Genomic DNA, 19,227 nt, shown 5'->3' with positions numbered 1-19,227 from the left:
ACGGATACGCTCGCACCTACGTGAGAAACTAAGAATCTCTCTACTAAGAATTCAGACACGGGAAAAGGGTACCTTCTACTTCGAGGTATAGAGAATCGGTCGGGGCAAGGCAATAAACCTACCGAATTGTTCTGTACAGGTGCAGGTATTCACTTCTTTTCATCCCAAGTAAATATTTCTGTAAATAAATAATCTGTCAGGTACAAAGGAAAACACCTATTACACAGACTCCCTACTACTAATCCCTGCAGTCTTTTTTGAGCTAATTCGACCCAGTGTAGTATATCGCTTTAGTAGAATTGTTGACAATAAATTTCCAATGTCATCGCTTAACTATACAACAAGGATCTTTCGAAAATTCCAAATGTAAATATGTATTTACCTACGACACGAACGTGCCGATTAAGGAAGAGAAAGGATTAGTCAGATTAGTTGAATTTAAATCGTTTAAATTGAAACCGTTTGAAAGTACTTTACTAATATGAAGCCGTTATTTTACTTGGCTTCGAGTATCCTTTCAAGCAACTATGCTCGTCCTCGTTAGTCGAGTCACTTGGCTTCGAGTCGGTCGCAATTGAAATAATTTCAAACCACTTTATCAATGTGAACCTGTTACCTTACTTCGCTTGAAATATCCCTTCGAGTATCGAGCGAAGCCGAGGAGGTTCTCCCGATCGTTTTCTTCGCTCGAGACCACGAGACTGCGATTTAAGTCGCTCGGATAACGCAGTCTTCTTATTTCGTTCCTGCCGATATCGTTTCCCTAAACTGGGTTAACCTTTCCGCAACTTCTCGTTCGAAGAGAATCGCCAAACTTCTTCGGCCATTCCGAGATGATGTTTTACACCTTTCTTTATCTCTTATCGCTAACTACTAACTCCTTCGACAGATTCTCAGCTGTAATTCTTTCTTGTAACGGTTTTCCTCCTTCGAACACGTCGCCTCTTTGTAATTTCGACGAAACAACACAACCTAACCTCAACCTAACCTCAACTTCGTTACGTACGCGAAACGTTTAATTTGATAATGTTTAGGGTTTAAGTAGATTTCGTATAGACATTGACTGTATTGGAAAAGAAAACTGTCGATTCTTGTCGACCGGAAGCATCGATCGATCAAAAAGCGATGCTCCGCGAGATTTCGTCAAGGACGAACGTTCTAAAACAAATCGTCGATCGTTGCTTTCCTTTTTCTCAGGCCCTTTGCTTCTTCGTTGGATGCTTTGCTTCTTTGCATCTAACGCACATTGTGTGAAAAGCTGGAAATTATTCAAACAATACTCTATGATTACCGTTGCTGTTATAACGCTAAAGGCATGGAGCGTTTTGCAAGTATGATCGCTTGTTCCGATAAATTAATATTTATAATTAAAATTAATATTACTTGCACAGAGAGAATCACACGAATAAGCGTAAGCTTCGACGAAATGCATCCAAAGATGGCAACGTTCCACGCAATTCTCTCTTTAATTTTCAATTTATTAAATTCGCGTTCGACCATCGATTCTCGTCCATACGATGTCTACGTACCGATTCACGGTTATGAACGCGATCCTGTGCCTCCATATCGCGGAATATAATCGCTAAATTTCAATTTAATCGTCGGTTAATTTACGTAGATCCTTGAGATTCCTATATTCGCTCGATCGTTGTATTCACCTTCCGACGAAGAATCCACTGGCTCGGTATCAAAGCTGCTTCGTGTCGACTCGCAATCTCCGCACACACGGTATTTTCAACGTAGAAAAATCAAAGCGATTCGACGATTCGATCGAGTTAACGAAGATTGCTTTTACGAAGGCGTCACCTAGATACCCGCGGATACGACGAAACGACTCGTTTACCGCAAAACCCACGGGTATATAGATTTCCTAGAACGAACGCGGCTGCAGAGGATACGCTTACGTATCGCAGCAACGAAGTCGATACACGGATGTGTAAACGATAACGAGAATGGCCTTGTATGTGCTTACGCCGGACGATTAAGTCCGAGGACTCGTTACACGAATACGAACACGATAACGATGGTTCGGCCTTGTCGCGTATGTCTGGTCATGTGGGGGCAAAAAATCCGTATCTTGGGTCAACAAAAGAATCCAATGAACTTTGAAGCGACAGAATCGCAAGCACGTGAGATAATGTCTTTCAATTGGCTATGAAAGAATTTCACGCGAATCGCGTGTTTTCATTTTTTTCTTTTTCTTTTTTCTTTTTTTTTGAAAATTCTCATTTTCCAATGCTAACGCGGAGGAACGTCTTTTGGGTGTTAGGCTTTGTCGATAGTTAAATGACACACTTGTGATCGTACGAGTTGCGATCGTGTTATCAATTATGTTTTCGAGCCTGTTCGAGAAGAAGAAGGGAAATGGAGAAAAGACGGGAAACTTGCCACTGGATACCTGTTCTGTCGAAATTAGTTTTCGTTTGGCGCATGTTCGATCGTTTAAAAAATCGATAGATGTGTACGACTATCGTCGATGATACGATGTAAGATTGTTTCTTTCGTACGTTGCTTGAAATTCATTGTCGTGTAAATTCCAGTTTTGTACAGAAATGAAAACGACGATCTAGACTACCGTGAAAGTGTTTTAAAATTGAAGATTCGTAACCATCGGGTGCTGTAGGCAAACGTGCTTGTAACTCGGTAGAAAATTGCAACGTTTCGTCGAAGAAACACGCCAATGTGCTATAATTCCATCCTTTCACGGTAGTTTTTGATAAAGAAATATCTTTGCTATAATAAAACAGAATTTCGTAGCGAAAAAACAATGGCTTTTTTGTGAGCATTAGACAATAGGTTTTATTACAAAGCAGAAAACGTAGAACGACTAATGAATTTACAAGGAAAACCAGCAAAGATGTACATGAATATACATGAACAATGTGCGCAATAATACGCACGAATAATACTCGTGGAAAATAAATATACATGAAGAACATGCGTGAAAAATACAACGCAGTGGTCATGATCGTATAACTTCAAGTCGATGAAAGATTCCCTGACATCCTCCTTGAACCAATTGAAGCGTTTCAGCCAACTCTGATAAGCTTGATAAACGCATATTAACGCGATCAAAACTATCAATACAAAAACAACTATTTTAACGGAAATAGCATTGTAAAACCGTTCGAATTGACCCGCCATACTCCGTTGCGTCATCTTTCCATCTAATCGTAAGAAACATTTTTCACCTGTTAACCACGGAGTTTAGTTTCGAAAATTCACTACGACGTGCGCAGATAAAATCAAGCAACGACTACTGTACACGTCGTCCGCACGGTAGATGCTCTTATTATAAATTTTACGAAAAAAGTAAAGCAAAACGAAGAGGAATTACATTTTTACTTGATAAAAAATTAACGATGCGTTGTTATTAAAATTGCGAAAAAATGATAAAATAAAGCACACGAAGCATTGGGTAAAATAATAGCATAAACGATATATCAAAGAGAATGATCAAATAATCAATCGTTCATTTATTTCATTTTCTTTTTTTTATAAAATACATAATTGTTTTACTGGGAGTATAAAGGAAACACACCGTTGAATGTCATTTATATTGACTTTTAATAAAATTTTGAATTTCTATAATAAATGATAATTTTTTATTTTACACGACGCGACTGTTACACGTCAACCGCATCGAAATGAAGTTTCGAACTGACGTGTATACGCGTCGAACGAAGTTAACTGTTAAATATATAGAACTATATATATTTTCAAATTTTACAGTGTCATTATCTGAAATTCTTCACAAATTTTGTTTCAGAAGGTTTGGAAGGCTTTAGCTGACCCAAACATATATCCAAAGATTTATTTTACGATATGGAATATTACTTGATACACCTGATATAAGATAACAATTCCTAATATAGTAATAATTCCTGATATACAAAGGTTTATGGTATCGACGTAGAAGAATAAACGACCTTCCTTATTTACAGCTATTTACTTAACCTTTAGGGACCGTATTTTCCTGAAATAAAATACTAAAAATACTTTTGAAATCGCGCTAATGGCAAACAGCGCAAATAATGATCAGTTTTTATGCTCGATCAGTTAGTCTGTACGATCACCAATTTCACGATAAATTCTATTCTCTTCCTAAATTCTTCCGTCAAAGATACTGGCAATCTCAAAATATTTCATTGCATTTGTAAGAATCATAGGTTCGGAGGGAATCTCAGGTGGACTGAAACATTTAGCAGCACTTACATCGACTACAAAAAATATTTGCACGTATCCTTATTTTCAGTCAACTGTCCTTTTAGTATGAATGTTCTGAAGTCATATGAGAAAGCCAAATAATACGAAATTTAATATACCTGAAGCTAACTAATCGTTGCGTAAACACGGTATAACAAATACAACGACATATGGAAATAGATTTCGCAGCAACTGTAAGAACAGATATTCAGCGAACTCGATTTCCTATTAATATCTAAGAAATATCGACAAACGCCAGGGAATCGAGTGGAAACGTTACGCAGAAGTCGGACAAACGGATCGTGGAAGACGCGAGGCGAGAACAGGGAGCTGTTAAAGCGCTGCACGACGAGCTAAAGCAAACCGCGCGTGTTATATAAGCGTAAACGCGGCGTTGCTAACTAAAAATCATTACAGAAACCCACGTCATTCCTAGAATCAGCAATTTCGCGGCGTTACATCGCGCGTTCGGGTCGCGATGCTTCAACGCGTTGCGTTGAATCGCGTCGCGTTGGAACGCCTACTCGCGTCCGCGCCGCACAGCGCCAATGCGCTAATTTCGAACGCGTCGTAACCGCACAACGAAGATGAACTTTGAAGCGAAAACAAAAATGGTTGACGCAATCGCTTTATACTTCGCGATCGTGACATCGCGCTGTAGTCGATTATTCACGATGGCTACGTAAAGTCGGTTCTGTGTGCGCGACGTCCACTTGCAAATGGTCGATTCTCTGCTTAAAGTCTCGTTTGTTATTGCAATTTAAGAAACTGCTTCTCCGTGATCTGCGAACGAATCTTTTCGCCAGCTACGATTTTAGATCGATGACGTCATATTCGTAGCATAGATAAATTACATATTTGTGACTCTTTGGACTTCGCTCGCGATTTTGTCAGCGCTTTGGTCAGACTGCCTGGAAGAAACGGATCGAAGTTTTCAGAAAACGTTGCGACTCGGAACTGTTGCTTCGATCTGAGAACTAAGAAACGATAACTGTCACGAAGTGAACTGTCACGGCAGAGTAAATAATTGAACGTCAGATAATTCTATAGATTTACAATGGTCACAATGATTCACAATATCATAATAGTCACAGTAATAGAATACACAAATAAAAGTTTGCACATTGCCTTGAATTTTTCCACGTCTTCCATCTTGACCTTTCTCGCGCGAGTTTCCTGTTTTGATCGTCGATAGTGTTGCCATTAAGAAACGTTAACGCAGAAACTTCTAAATCGCAAAACATCGAAATCTCTATAAAGAACGAAAATAACTACCCTGTGTCTTTTTCCCTATAATTTTCGAATCGACGTGCCGATAAAATATTCAGTTAGACAGATAATCGTCGATCGATATCCAGCTGGAAATGCTTCTGAAAATGGACAAATGTTGATTAACGCAGGTGTGAAACCGGCATAATGGATAGTCTGCGTGACACAAACGCATGAGAAAGAGAGACAAGGAAAGAGGTGTCGTCGGTTGTTCGCTCTTTCGCCCCACGCCTCGCGGTCGATGATGAAGTAGTGCGTGTATAAAGGTATGCACGTATATACGTGTATGTGTGCGTAATAATGCGCAGCAGCATAGATGCTGTTGACCTTGCGTTAAAAGCGCTGTCGAATCCGTGTTCACCGATCTCCCAGTCCCCGTCGCGTTTGCGTGAGCGCCAAAATTCTTCGCCGAAGATATAAACAGTTAGAGCGCGTCGGACAATGTCAGAATGTAAGAGGAACACTGGATCCGAACACCTCCAAGACCAAAACAATATCCCGATAATTTTCCACATAAAAAGAAAAATAGGGATAAAAACGATACTCTACGAGGAAAACCTAAACGGACTGACTGCAGACACCAGGTGGAGGTACAACATGGCCCTCCCCCAAAAATACACTAAAGACAAACACAGAAGAAACACAAAAAAATATTGGTGGATTCCAAACCCATAAGAAAATATAAGTGAAAACTACCAATTCGACAAAAAAAAAAAAAAAAACCATTACTACCACCGTATAACCTAGATGTAAGTACTGTAAATATGTAAATACTATAATCATTGTAAATAATATAATTTAACACCCCCCTCCCCTTCCCACTCATCCCCCCCCCAAAATCCCACAACGCATAAAAGTAATACACCGAGGAGTCCTGTTTTGCGGCCAAGTTTCAGGACAAAATACAACACACACAAGAATACACAAAAATCACGCACCAATGCGACTTAAACCCAAAAAAACAAAAAAATAAACGCAAAAACCTAAAACCCACGACACATATTAGACCATGGCTACGTCGTACCGACGCGTATCGGTACTTTTGCCTAATCCACCCTACAACCGAAATTCATTGTTTATTGTGAATAACATACACATGTAATACTCATCTTCTTGGACAATAAACGTTATAAAAAAAAAAAAAAAAAAAAAAAAAAACACTGGATCCGAACGTTAACGTCTCGTAATAATAGAATCGTCGGCATCGATCGATTAAAGTCGTAAATTCGTTCGATCGATGAACTATTTCACGTACGAAATTATGTATCCGTATAAATACGATTAATTGTCGCATTCTGGCCAATGTCGTCGAGCGCTAGACACTCGTGAGCGATGGCGTACTCGACGCACTTGCGTTTCTTTTCGAAGAAAGTTGGTAAATATTTTGCTAGTTAAACGATATTGGAAATGATGCTATTGAAAATAGAACGTTTCTGAAAGATACGATAAAGGAAATAGGGGCTGCTAGAGGAAAAATCACGAGAAAGACGGTACATCGGTATTGAGGCACGTTGCTGATCTTGCACTTTACATAAAATGATCCAACCGATGATTTCGATCGTTCGTATCCATTACCACCGGTAATTATAAACATCGTTATTAGTCGAAACGCGTATATGTATCTAGGAATGTGCATATATCGTGTCAAGTAAACGATATTAATCGCTAAAACTGGTTCTAACGCCAGGCTAGATTGCCGGATTAATTTCACAATGAAGAGAACTTTACTCGCCATTGTGAATATGCCATTGTATATCGACTGACTAAAGAAAACAGACGGTGTTGGCGATTGACAATAAAATATCTTAATTGCAATCGGTAATAATTACTGCATCGAGGTATTACATGATGCTGTTTATAACGATGTACACGTAGAGTTCGTAACAAGGTAAGATAGATCCGTAATTACGTCGTTGAGTAAGATATCGCGAATCGAGATAAAGAATTTCGTGCTTCGTAGAATAGATACAAAATGCAAAACGTGCGTTGAGCGATTTTTTAAATCTGCGAACAATACTTTCACCGTTAGTCGTTCAACGTTTATTTGCATAAAATACGTGATATTATTAGAAACGTAATGCGTAGTTTTCCTATCTTTCGCGATAGCTCGCTCATTTAATCGATTCGCGTATAGAACGCTGTGTCGAAGCTTGTCTGTGACGATAGGCCTTTAAAGTAAAGGGGACATACTCTTGAAAACAACGATATAAAGCACCTTTAAAACATAATCGTTAGAAAAACAAGTCAACGTGGAGGTATAACGTTCAACTTTGTGTCAGACTGGGTTACAGGAAAACTCTCGGCCGACGAAAACTTTTGTCGCGATATTACACCGAATATATAATTTACGGTTGATGCGACAAAACGTATAAACGTTTCGGGCATATTTTGCTCTCCGGGAATCGCTCTCGAAACGTTCCCTCAACCTTAAGGTCTATTAAAGAGCGTGGTGCGCTACGTTTCCCCTATTGGTAACCGAAAATGATCCGATTTTGAAAATCTGTATCGGTACACGCCTTGCTCGTACGTATACTCGACAGAGTAAAAGCAAAACTCGAGCGAAACAGAAATGTCACGGCACCTCGATAAATCGACGCCTTGAGAGCCGGATATATGCACGTTTATCGGATACGATACGCCTCGTGAGATCCGTATAGAACAGTCGCCTTTTATAGCACTAGGTTCTTTTTTTTTTTAACCTAGACTAATAGGTGACTCACGTGAATTTGAGGTTATGTTACTTTCCTTTAACGATCGCCATATACGAATAGAGGTTAAAATTAAATATAGCGGAATTCGTTGTAAAAATGGAAAGCTTTTCGTTGTTTAATTCTAAAAATAGCACTCTTCAATTACCTCCAAAGAGAAACAAGTAATCTATTTAGTTAAATGCTCCTTCATTTACAAACAATTAAACGCATTGTGTAACGGAAAAATAACGAACGAAAATGTTCTTTCACGTTCGTATCGTTAATAGAACGTTTAGAGATATATCGTTCTAGATAAAATTCCAACGAAATCGACTACATCTCCAAATCTAAACCAAATTCCTGTACATTAAAATGTCGAAAAAATAAAAGCGACGCTTCTTTCCTCGATGGCTATCGATTCTTCAATTTGGTACAAAGAAAAAGAGGAAAAGGGAACGCGTACATATAGCGTCGAATATTCGATCGAACTTATATTTTGCTATTTCCGCGCGGGCATTATTCCTTCCATTGAGAGCGTTCCTCGTTTTCCGTCATTACCCCCAAAAGACTTCAAAGTGTATGGTAAGCGCGTTGCAGAATAAATCAGGGTTTTCATGGGGCCCGAGGAGCGGATGGTGAACATGGTCGATTGAAAAACGGCGAGATTTTCGTGATGGCTGCCACTTTGCTCTCTTGCCGATGGAATAAGTGTGTCACGGCCAGCCGGTAGTAGGAACGACGCTCGTTCAGTCGAGCCAGGAAAGCTTCTGTACCGATATACACGACCGAAAGGTGAGTGTACAGCAAAATGCTGCCTTTGTACGTGTACACCAACCTCTGGCTGTATATTGCACTGTGTACGTGTATGAACGCGAAGGATACATACAGAGGAGCGACGACTATTCTATATAGAAGTAATACATAGCAAAAGCCGTTGCAGGTGGAGGAGGGTTATTACGATCATCGTCTTTCTCTCTTCCTCTATCTCTCTCTCTCTTTCTGTCTCCTTTTGCCTTCCGCGCCAAGCCTCCTTCTATCTCCGTTGCCCGTTTCTCGACTCGCTCTCTCGATGTGCCAGACTCATTTAACCTTTACGAGGCAGAGTACGACGGAGAAGAAGGAAGGAAAGAGGACTCTGTATGGGAGGCTAGCAAGCAGCACGAAAGGATCGGTCGTCGTCGTCGAGAGTTGACCCCTAAGTTATCCCACCGGCGTAAAGCATTTCTAATTTAGCGAATTAGAAATCTCTGCGTTCTGCTCTTCGGATCGCGATGGAAAAACTGTATGCGCGCACCAGCTACGGAAATGGGCGAACAAAGAGAAATCTAAGTTATTTATGTAGGCGATACGTGTTCAGAAACGTACGTAGCAAACTAATCGTGAACTAAACGCGGTGTCAATGAGATTCGTACGTTGTAAAGCGTCATAAATTCTTCGTTCTTGTCGTTAATTGCAGAAAGAAGAAGAACACTCTATCGCGATATACGTATGTAACTTAAATTAGTATTAGCATACTTTACTCGTTAACGCTGTAAGTTTACGTATACGTATGGGCGTAAGGTAATAATCCGTATAAACAGGCCTTTTTGCGTATAATATGTGTAATATGCTTAAATATGTACTATTACATTAGCATACTATCCATAAAGCTACGTATTAAAAACGATAATATAAACACTCTGTAAGAAGCACTGCGTGCCATCTGCTAAAGATTATACGATCGTTAAAAGTAATAATACGAGTGATATAATAATATAATATCAGCATTTTTCAACGAGTTTAACGATCTGTTACAAAACGAGTCGATACGTGTATCGAATCTCACGGATAATACCTATAGTATTCATTTTGTTTCCATTCACATACGCGCAACTTTCCACCCAAACTTTTAGATGTATATTTTATAACAGAATATCTATATGCGCTTGTTGGTACACGAATATCGTGTAGCTCGAACGAGAAGAATTCACAAGATATTCGTATGCGAAATAGTAGTCGACGATTAATTTAACTTTATCGTTTAGCGATCGGCTTCCTACAAACATCGACCTTTTCCAACTCGAACAAGGATCCACGCTGAGAGCTTCTCTCGTTAGAGGCGTACAGGCTTGGGCGACACGGTAGTCCTACACCGGCGCTCCTTATGAATATTTATTGTTCGAGGGCCCGGTTGTACACTTTCTTCCGTATCCACGCGGTTATTCCGCAGCAACCATTCGATCATACATAAGTGCCCGCAGCTTCGTTCTGTTCGTCGGTTTCTCCGTATACAAAGAGGCCTCGACAATGAGAAGGTGAACGAAAGGCAGCGGAGGCAGCAGCGAGTGCGGAGGTGGCAGAGGTACTCGCAAAGGAGTCGTTGAACTACAAAACAACAGACGTAGACGACCGGCCTAAAAACGCTGCAGGAAGAGGCGGCCTCTCGATTTGTCTCGCTCCGTGCCTGCTAATTGCTGCTTGCGTTTTTGAACCTCGAATGTCCTTCTTCCTCTACTTTTTTTCTCGAGCTATCCAACGATAGGGCAATAAGAATGAACCCTAGACGCTTTATCATCGGGCCGTTTCATAAGTAAAAGGCAAAAATGTTGAAAATATTTCTCAGAGTGATTTTTAGTTACTACAAGATCATGTAGGTACTTAAAAAATACGTCATGTAAAAAGACAATGGGTAAACAATGTTTCCTCGTGTCGAGGACAAACGATGAAATTATTAACTAGTAAATAACTCTCTTGTGTATAGCTCCTTAAATAATTAACAACGCTCGTGGCTTACTCATTCACTTTACTTAACTCGATCAAATTAACATTGGGAATAAAGACAAGGATTAAAATGTCCACATTGTTGAATTAGTTAATACCCTTTACTCCTTTAGTTTAGGAGTTCCTTTACTCCTGCTTCGCTGTACAATTGATAAATATTTTCAATATAGATCAGTTTTCGTGCATCGTATCCTCATTCAGCTATATGCAATTTCGAATTCGTAATATATATTGTCCGGTCTATGTTAACGAGACAGACATAAATTCATGAAAAGGTTGGCAAGAACGGCTGTAAGTTGGGACGGACGAATTCGTTCCATCGAGACGTAACGTTTTAATTTGCTTTTAGTTTAAGCGCCGTAATTTATGAATGACAACAGAGAAACGGCGAAGTTTCCGTTACCGCTCGGTGTACCTATACCACCCGAGAAGCGTGGGCTGTCTTATTTCGCTTTCTCTAAACATGCATACGCACGCGTGTAATTGCGAAACTTCTCTGAATGAATCTAAATTCCTTGACGAAATTGTGTAACTCGGAGCGCGAAACCGGGAAAGCAAATCGATCCTCGAATAGGTAAGAAACCGTAGAGACACGATACCGAAACACGATATTCCTGTGCTTTTAAACCGAAATATTGTCTTTCCGAGTTACATTACACCGCTAAATAATAATCGCATATCGTAGTTCATACGATTGTACTAGCTTCGATCGTGTCACAAGGCTAACGGCTAACATCGTATTCACGATTAAACAGACAATAAAAACGCATAAATGAGAACGTTGCTTACTGGTGGCCGGTCGAGGAGAACGCCGTCTCTAGACCGCCGTCGTTGTCCCATTAATATGCGAAGAAACGTGACGTAGCTTCGCGTCCTCGATAGAAAATCGATGCTTCGAAATCTATGTTTAACCGCGATAATTTTGTCTGCAATTTCGAATACACCTGGCTAACGTTCTTGTTTCCGTTGTGGATAATGCCGATCCTTAACCGGTTTATCAGTTTTCAAATATTTCGTGTTTCAAGTAGAAACGAGAAGGCCCTGTTGTTTCCTAATAGCAACAAAATTATCACCTTTTCAGAATCTTACAATAGGAGTTTTACCTTTTGTTAAAAAGATTGTATTTGTAATCCGTTTAGAAAATTTCTACAGCTTATATCTCCGTTTCTCTTCTAGCAGTTTCTAGTTACCGACGAATCTTTAACGCAACTGTAAGGTTTGTTAGCAACGTTTTGCCCGTTTTTACGCGCTTTCTCTTACGCGGCAGTTTGTTTCGCTTTGACACAGCATCTTTCCATTTGCATATACGTATTATGCAAAGAACTTTCCAACTAACGAAATGCATATACATTGATTGGAAAGAAAGAATCGAGAAATCGTTGCTAGTTGACCAATCGATTTATTAGGATCAAACAAAGCCAGCGTGAACGATGATCCAGCTGGAATTTCGTTAGATATTATATAGTAATCGCAGGATCGTATACACTCTCTCGAAACAAAACGCATGCGATTTTCTCTGTTCTAGAAACGATCCTAATTAGACTAGTGACGTAACCACTAACACGCATGTATCGCAAATGGCCCATTACATTATTTCTATTCTATTCTGTTATCATCCGTGTCTGTATACATTTTCTCCGGCAAGCAAGTTTCATTTTTACCGAGTATATAGATACTCTGACACTATGTTAATCGCCGCTGTTAATTATTTTGTACGCTAAAGTCGATCGTTTCGTTTCTAACGATACAAGTTGGATCGTAATATGATCTGATGTTTTGGAGGTCCAAGTTCGTCGAAACGAAAAAAAAAATTTCGTTAACGTGGCAAAGATTCGATGCGTGAGACGTTATATTTTCTGAAACGGCCGTTTCTCGAAGCCCCATTTTCGAGGGTTCTCCTCGCTATAAGGTGGTTTTCTCGAACGTTAGACGTATATATATATATATATATACGTGTATATACGCTATATGGACAAGGGGTTGCAATGCCTCGTGCGACGCAGCAGCAAACCGAAGGGTGGGGACCTTGGCGTGTATGTACGCCTTCTCCCTACCGTATATAATGCTCCCTCCTTTCTCGCCCTTCCCTTCGCCACTTCCCTAACCGCCCACCTTCTGGCTCTCCCCATCGCCCCTATTCTCCCCACCGATATTCACTCCCGGCGCCCCTCGGTGTATCCCAGCGACGTTGCCGGGTGTTACATAATAGCCGTGCGCCGTTGCCAGTTTTACCAACAACGTGCAACGTTGCCAACTTGAACTGGTGTACCATGTCGGTACAGCTTGCCTGCCTGCCTGCCTGCCTGCCTATCTTGCTTGCTTGCCTGCCTGCCTACCTACCAACCTACCTATCTACCTACCTACCAGAATCTGGCTAAGCTCACACTAAACCCGTATCCAGCATCTTTGGACATAGCTTTCGAAGCTAGTAATTAAATGCTGCTTCGTAAAATTAGGAAGAACAAAGTAACGCGGAATAACTTGCTATTTATGATAGCCTTTAATATCGTTGAAATTTAGTAGTTATAACAATCGCATATGTATGTTTAAGAAATTTTCTATGCATAGAACGACTGTAACGAAGAATTTAGTCGTACCTCAACGGTAGAAGAATTGAACTTGAAGTCTAGTCGCATCGTAATGGAAATCGATGTTACGTGAGTTTTTCTTGCGAAACGCTATACATTATTACAGCTGTCAGAGATAAATATGGTTTGTCGTAGCTTGACGGAAAACTTGAATTTTTATTATTTGGAGATACGTTTAATTGCATCTATCGATCAGTTATTTTATACGTGCTTGGAAGAAGTCGATGTCGGGACGCGTGCTTTTACCAGTGAAAAGGTGTTTGCTTGCGCCTGACGGATCTATTATGGCAATTCCCTTTGTCCCTGAGAACTTGGGCCCTACCCTAGTCCGGATGTCTTGGGCTGGTTCCGGATCTCAGATTACCGGGCCCCTCGAGGCGTTTCAAACGGAGCCTCGCTCTACTTATTCCATGCTTAAAAAATATCAACTGAATGTACTGAGAAAGAATCCTTTGTTCTTTCTTCATACACGTACTAACCTCGTGGCTCCGTTATGCATTAATTTTGCATTAGATATGTCGTACAAAAACCACAACTGTCCATAATTTTTCATCCTATCGCTATCTTTATCGAAAAAATACAAAATATATCTGTAACAGTGCATACTAAATAATGCAAGGGGTATAGAAATATGAAAAAAGTTGTGCAATTCTTCGTTTTCTATAGAAAGTATCTATTTGTCGCGAACACGAAAGATCGTTATATGGTACATCCTTCAGAACACGTCCTTTTAAGACTAAATAAAACATTTTTAGTATATCATCGAGAAAGACTTTTTCGTCCTATTATATTAATACGTTGGTTTTATATCTTTCGATCTCTAACAGGAAATTATTCATAAGTATATTGCATAACATATGTAACGGTACAGAATACACGATCGCCCAATAATTACGATAAGGAAACTCGTAAAATGCACCAGTTTCAGGCAGAAAAACGAAAACGAAGCCTATGTTTACGACAAAAGTATGATAACACAAATATCTTGAACATGTAATGCGTGCGATACAATTATGATGGCATAAGATCTGCGGGGAGGGATTATTTTTGAATCCGAAAGGTGGGGCCTTGAAATCTACAAAAAACGCACGTTCTGACTGGCCCCAAGATGAAGCGACGTTGCCAATTTGATCGTGATGCGCACTGCTGGCAACGTCGCTGCAAACTCTATCGATTCCAGATCTACAATTCCTCGTGAGCCCTCTGGGTCACTCGAGCACGTTTCCGTGGCACGGTACGTGACTGCAAAAACCATTGCGTCCATTACCAAAAGTTGCCATAAAAATAGAGGAATTACTCTGTTCGGATATTTATCTCATGGGAATACCTGTTATTTCGTATTGAACATGCCAACGTTGCCTCGAAGTTCATAAAACATTCTATTAATATCAAACAACGGAACAAAAAGTTCGACATTCCGCGAAGGGAAGAGGAAAAGAAAGTTCTGCAGGCAGGTGTTTCGGTTACGCGACTACTTTTGTACGAGTCATAAGGGTACAGAATCGTAAAAGACAAATGCTCAGCACCCAAGAAGAGAAATTTAATTCGTAAAAATCTAGAAAAAATTATAGAAATGTAATTGACAATATTTCTTACGTAAGATATTCCTTGAAAAATATTTTTTAGTTTACTCCCATAAAGATCGTGTAATTTAATTGCCATTGCGCTATCGTTTATCAATACTTCTATGGAATGATAAAGCAATGCTAAAAATATATTGTACCGTTATTTGTGAATGCTGCATACTTTAAAGAAAAATGAGGGCACTCACGTTTAACAACTATTAAACAGGGTCACTGAACGGTATACTCGTTCCATTCGATTTTATGTTACTGAACGATGCATGCAGAAAGAACGATTTGCAAGAGATTCTTAAAATTCAATGATCTACTAAAAAGTAGTTTTCAATTAAATAGTGTACAAAATTAAATAACTTGAATCGTGATATACTTGTAGACTTGGTCGCTCACATTATAGAAATTATGCTTACAAGGAATTCCAATCATATTTTGCAAAATATTGCCATAGAAATTTCTATAATTTTAAGAACTACAATTATATAAAAATCTTTCAAATTCGCTAAGTAAGAACTTGCACTATAAAAATTTATTTAAACGCTGCAATTTTTAATTCGACGTTTTGTGTCAAATAATTCTTATAAAAAACATTTCTGAAATTAATCAAATATCAACGATGCTCTTAACGACATAGTTATTTCTTAAATATTTGATCAAGAATGCTTGTTTATAGATTCTCCGCTACCTCAAATACGGTAGTATATGAAAAACAACAAACGTTCGCATATAATTCATGTAGTAAGGAATAAGAAAGCGTTGGGAATCGCTGCAAGTTTCAGCCGATATTTTTGGAACGAGTCATAGCCGTCTACCTCCTTCCCGAACTCGGCGTCTTTGCTGGTGAAAGTCAGTCGTGTGTTCTATGTGGCCAAGAGCCCTTGGAAAACATACGAGCCGTGTACATGTAGATACATCCACCTATATGTATATATGCATATGTACGTATGCATGCATGCATCTACAATAAATATTACACATGTATGATACGTATACCTTGTTATAACGGATTATTATATACATATATTATATACGTAACAAAGACGCTTGACATCTTAATAAATTATTCCAATTAATAACAACGACCAGATGATTCAATTCCTTATCATACCAAAGCATGACTACTCCCCGATGTTGAGCGTAGTGTTAATCGTAGACTTAGCAATTATAACGTATCTACGAACACGATATAACATATAAAAGGAAATCATCGTTCAAAGATTTTATAATAAAAAGGTGGGACGGAAACGAGCACATAAAAAGCAATATATATTGTTACTAAATGTATATCAGGATGTCATCATTACAATCTTATTTTGATTTTTGTTCACATTCTTAGATCGTAAATAACAAATATACACAGTATGCGTGTAGTTTAGCTAGCACTAGCATTTATCATTCACTCACGAAGCTACATATCTCATGACAAAATGATAGAGTACAAAACACTATCGTAGTTTTACGAACAACTGCCACAAATTAGTACAGTAGTTTTGAAAAACAAACAAATTTTACCGACACTTTAAAACAAAAACCCTTTGTATCAGAATCGGCTGAACGGCGGAGCAGCGACCAACCAGTGTACGAGTTCGCAGAACGATGATCGAGGCAAGTATACGGAGTGTTCCGTTTACCAAGCTGCCAACTCAGTCGCTTTAGTGTGCAAGAGGGTAAAGGATGCGACGTTGCCAGGCCAACAACACGTAAACGACCGGTACAGACGTGGCAACAGCGCGAAACGAGAGACACGCTTCGAGACACGAAGGAGAAGGCAACGTAGTCGTTTCGGTTTGAAACGCAATGCCGGCCGCTTGCCAGATACCGTAACAGGGTCGACGGATGAAGAAATTTGGCGGTATCGACTTCTTCATGCAGGTGTTCATCAAGAAGACCTCAATGTTTGAAATCTTAAAATTCGTTTACGGCAGAATATCACGAATCTAGGAAAAATTATGTTACAGTTTTGTGGCTCTGTCTTTAACACAAATGCCTATCGACAGTTTACACGTAAATATTAAAGCAATTATTGCAAAAGAAACGCTACGCGTTTCATATAAAGAAACGAAAATGATCGAAATGATTATCTTCCTAATGGAGATTAAAATAAAGTAGAAAACACTTATACGCATATAAAGTTGTAGTAATGCGAGAAAATATGACAGAGATTAAATATATACAACGAGAACATGATAAAGTAAAAAAATGAGATTTTCTTAGCGTCAACATGATTATATTATAGAATTCAGAATGCAATTAACCACGTCTTAACGGCGCAATGCGTCAAGAGAACGTTCCGATTAATTGTTCGATCTTCGACCTCGTGTATACATTTATGTAAGTACGTAGGAGTTGATATCGAGTGGAACCTTGAATCTTTCACGTTACTTTTTTTTTTTTTTGAGAGAGAGAAACTTCGGTTTAGCTAAATATAAAATTATCTAAAATATACCCCACTCCCAAGTATATTCTGAATTTATATCGATTCTATTAAACCTGCATTATCGACGAATCACTTCTCGTGCGTTTCACGACAAACAAGTCGTTTTCGGGATATCATGTAAAATACATGATTCACTTAAGTCTTAAGGCACGGTTCGCCGAAGAAACAAGGAATTCGATTGCTGCTATAAGGAACAAACACTCATACAGAATCCCCGTGTACATAGGGGATATATAACTCGGATACATATTTGTGACAGATCGTCGTATATCATCATAGGTGCACTAACACAGGAAAATACGTGTGACTGGAGGTTGTCGGAGAGTCGAAGGTTTTCGGATGGGTGACGTCGAGTGGAACACGAGGACGAGGCGCAGAGGAAAGGTGGGGTGAGCATGGGGTGCAGGGGCGCGGTACGGTAAGGGGTGGGGAGAGATGGGGCAGAGTTGCGCTGGAGAAGGGGAGGTGGTCGACCACGCGCGATCAATATAACAAAATACGCCGGCAACCCCCACATACATACATACATGTACGCGTGCGCGCGCGCACACATTCTCAAACACTTTGTCAATACATCGACCCATCATGCATGTATACATACGCGCGAGCGCGCACATACAAATTGTAAATATAATCTAACGTGCACACGATCTCGCAGGTTGGGTGCGTATATACATATACATGTATATGAATGCTGCGCATACTCTTATCTCCGTGTGACCATAAATTGCAAACGCGATACGTGTGCATATTACTTGTGCACAACCATATATACGTATGCACACTCGATGGATACAGTTATATCTCGCTTATAGCGAACGCACAGAAATTCGAAGGTATATCATGTGCCATGCGTGTATATAAGAGGGAAATTTACGTTTCGGTAAGTAGGTAGAACGCATTACACGAATACGATGCACATGCCGTGCGCATAAGAATGTACCGGATGTGCGTTTCAAAACACATTTTCAGAATCGAGATCTCTGATTTCATGCACGGTCCACGTAGGGTAACAAGCATGCTTAAGATCTGCTGGATACCTCATTTTCGTTGGTGTTGTCTTAAATTGGTGTTGTAACGCATAGTTAAAGAAGAGCTTATAAAACTTACGTCGCGTAGAATGGATGAGATAAAATTTAAAGTGATTATTACATACATGCAGGTAATTGTACATGTATATGAAAATATTATACAAGTATTTGTAGTCGTTTAATAACGGGAAGTAACTCGAGTAATGACGTATTATAGCGAAAATATGAATCTACTTCGTGTTTTTCTGTGAAATATCAAGCTCGACTGGAGTTACAATCACACGAGGTATAAAATTCAGAAGAAAATAAATCCTAAACACTGAATATTAAAATTTTTAATTATTTTCGACATATAAAGTTTTTATTGTCTGCATATTCTTAACCATAAAATATAAGCATAAAATCATACATAAAATCAATTTTTAACTATCGAAAAAATCATATTATATAACAAAAAAGGCATACTTTTCTACGTACACTTATAAATATATCTCTTATAAGATCATCGTAGAAAAGGAAACAAACATTACAAATAAAATGAAAAATTATAAATAATGCGATAATAAAACTATGATCGCATACACATTTTAACATTGAAATACAAAAAAAAAAGATGTTCGGAAATACATTCTAATATATATCATTCCATTGTCTATCGCACGTTTAGAG

The 19,227-nt window shown here is 39.1% G+C and overlaps 2 protein-coding genes across 7 annotated transcripts in view; both read right to left on the bottom strand.

The window, feature by feature from the left end:
* The window catches only part of LOC132905375 (protein split ends), a 117,272-nt gene that overhangs the window by 94,015 nt on the left and 4,030 nt on the right, over window positions 1–19,227 (bottom strand). The window lies entirely within an intron of this gene.
* Window positions 7,116–19,227, bottom strand: part of LOC132905424 (protein obstructor-E-like) — a 74,890-nt gene continuing 62,778 nt past the window's right edge. The window contains exon 4 of the transcript XR_009657791.1: window positions 7,116–7,140. The gene's annotated coding sequence lies outside the window, so the exon portion shown is untranslated. The remainder of the gene's footprint in view (window positions 7,141–19,227) is intronic.

The sequence above is a fragment of the Bombus pascuorum genome, chromosome 3 (assembly GCF_905332965.1).
Source record: "Bombus pascuorum chromosome 3, iyBomPasc1.1, whole genome shotgun sequence".
Classification (NCBI taxonomy): domain Eukaryota; kingdom Metazoa; phylum Arthropoda; class Insecta; order Hymenoptera; family Apidae; genus Bombus; species Bombus pascuorum.
The sequence above is the reverse complement of the archived record's forward strand: the minus strand, read 5'-3'. Positions and strand labels throughout refer to the sequence as shown.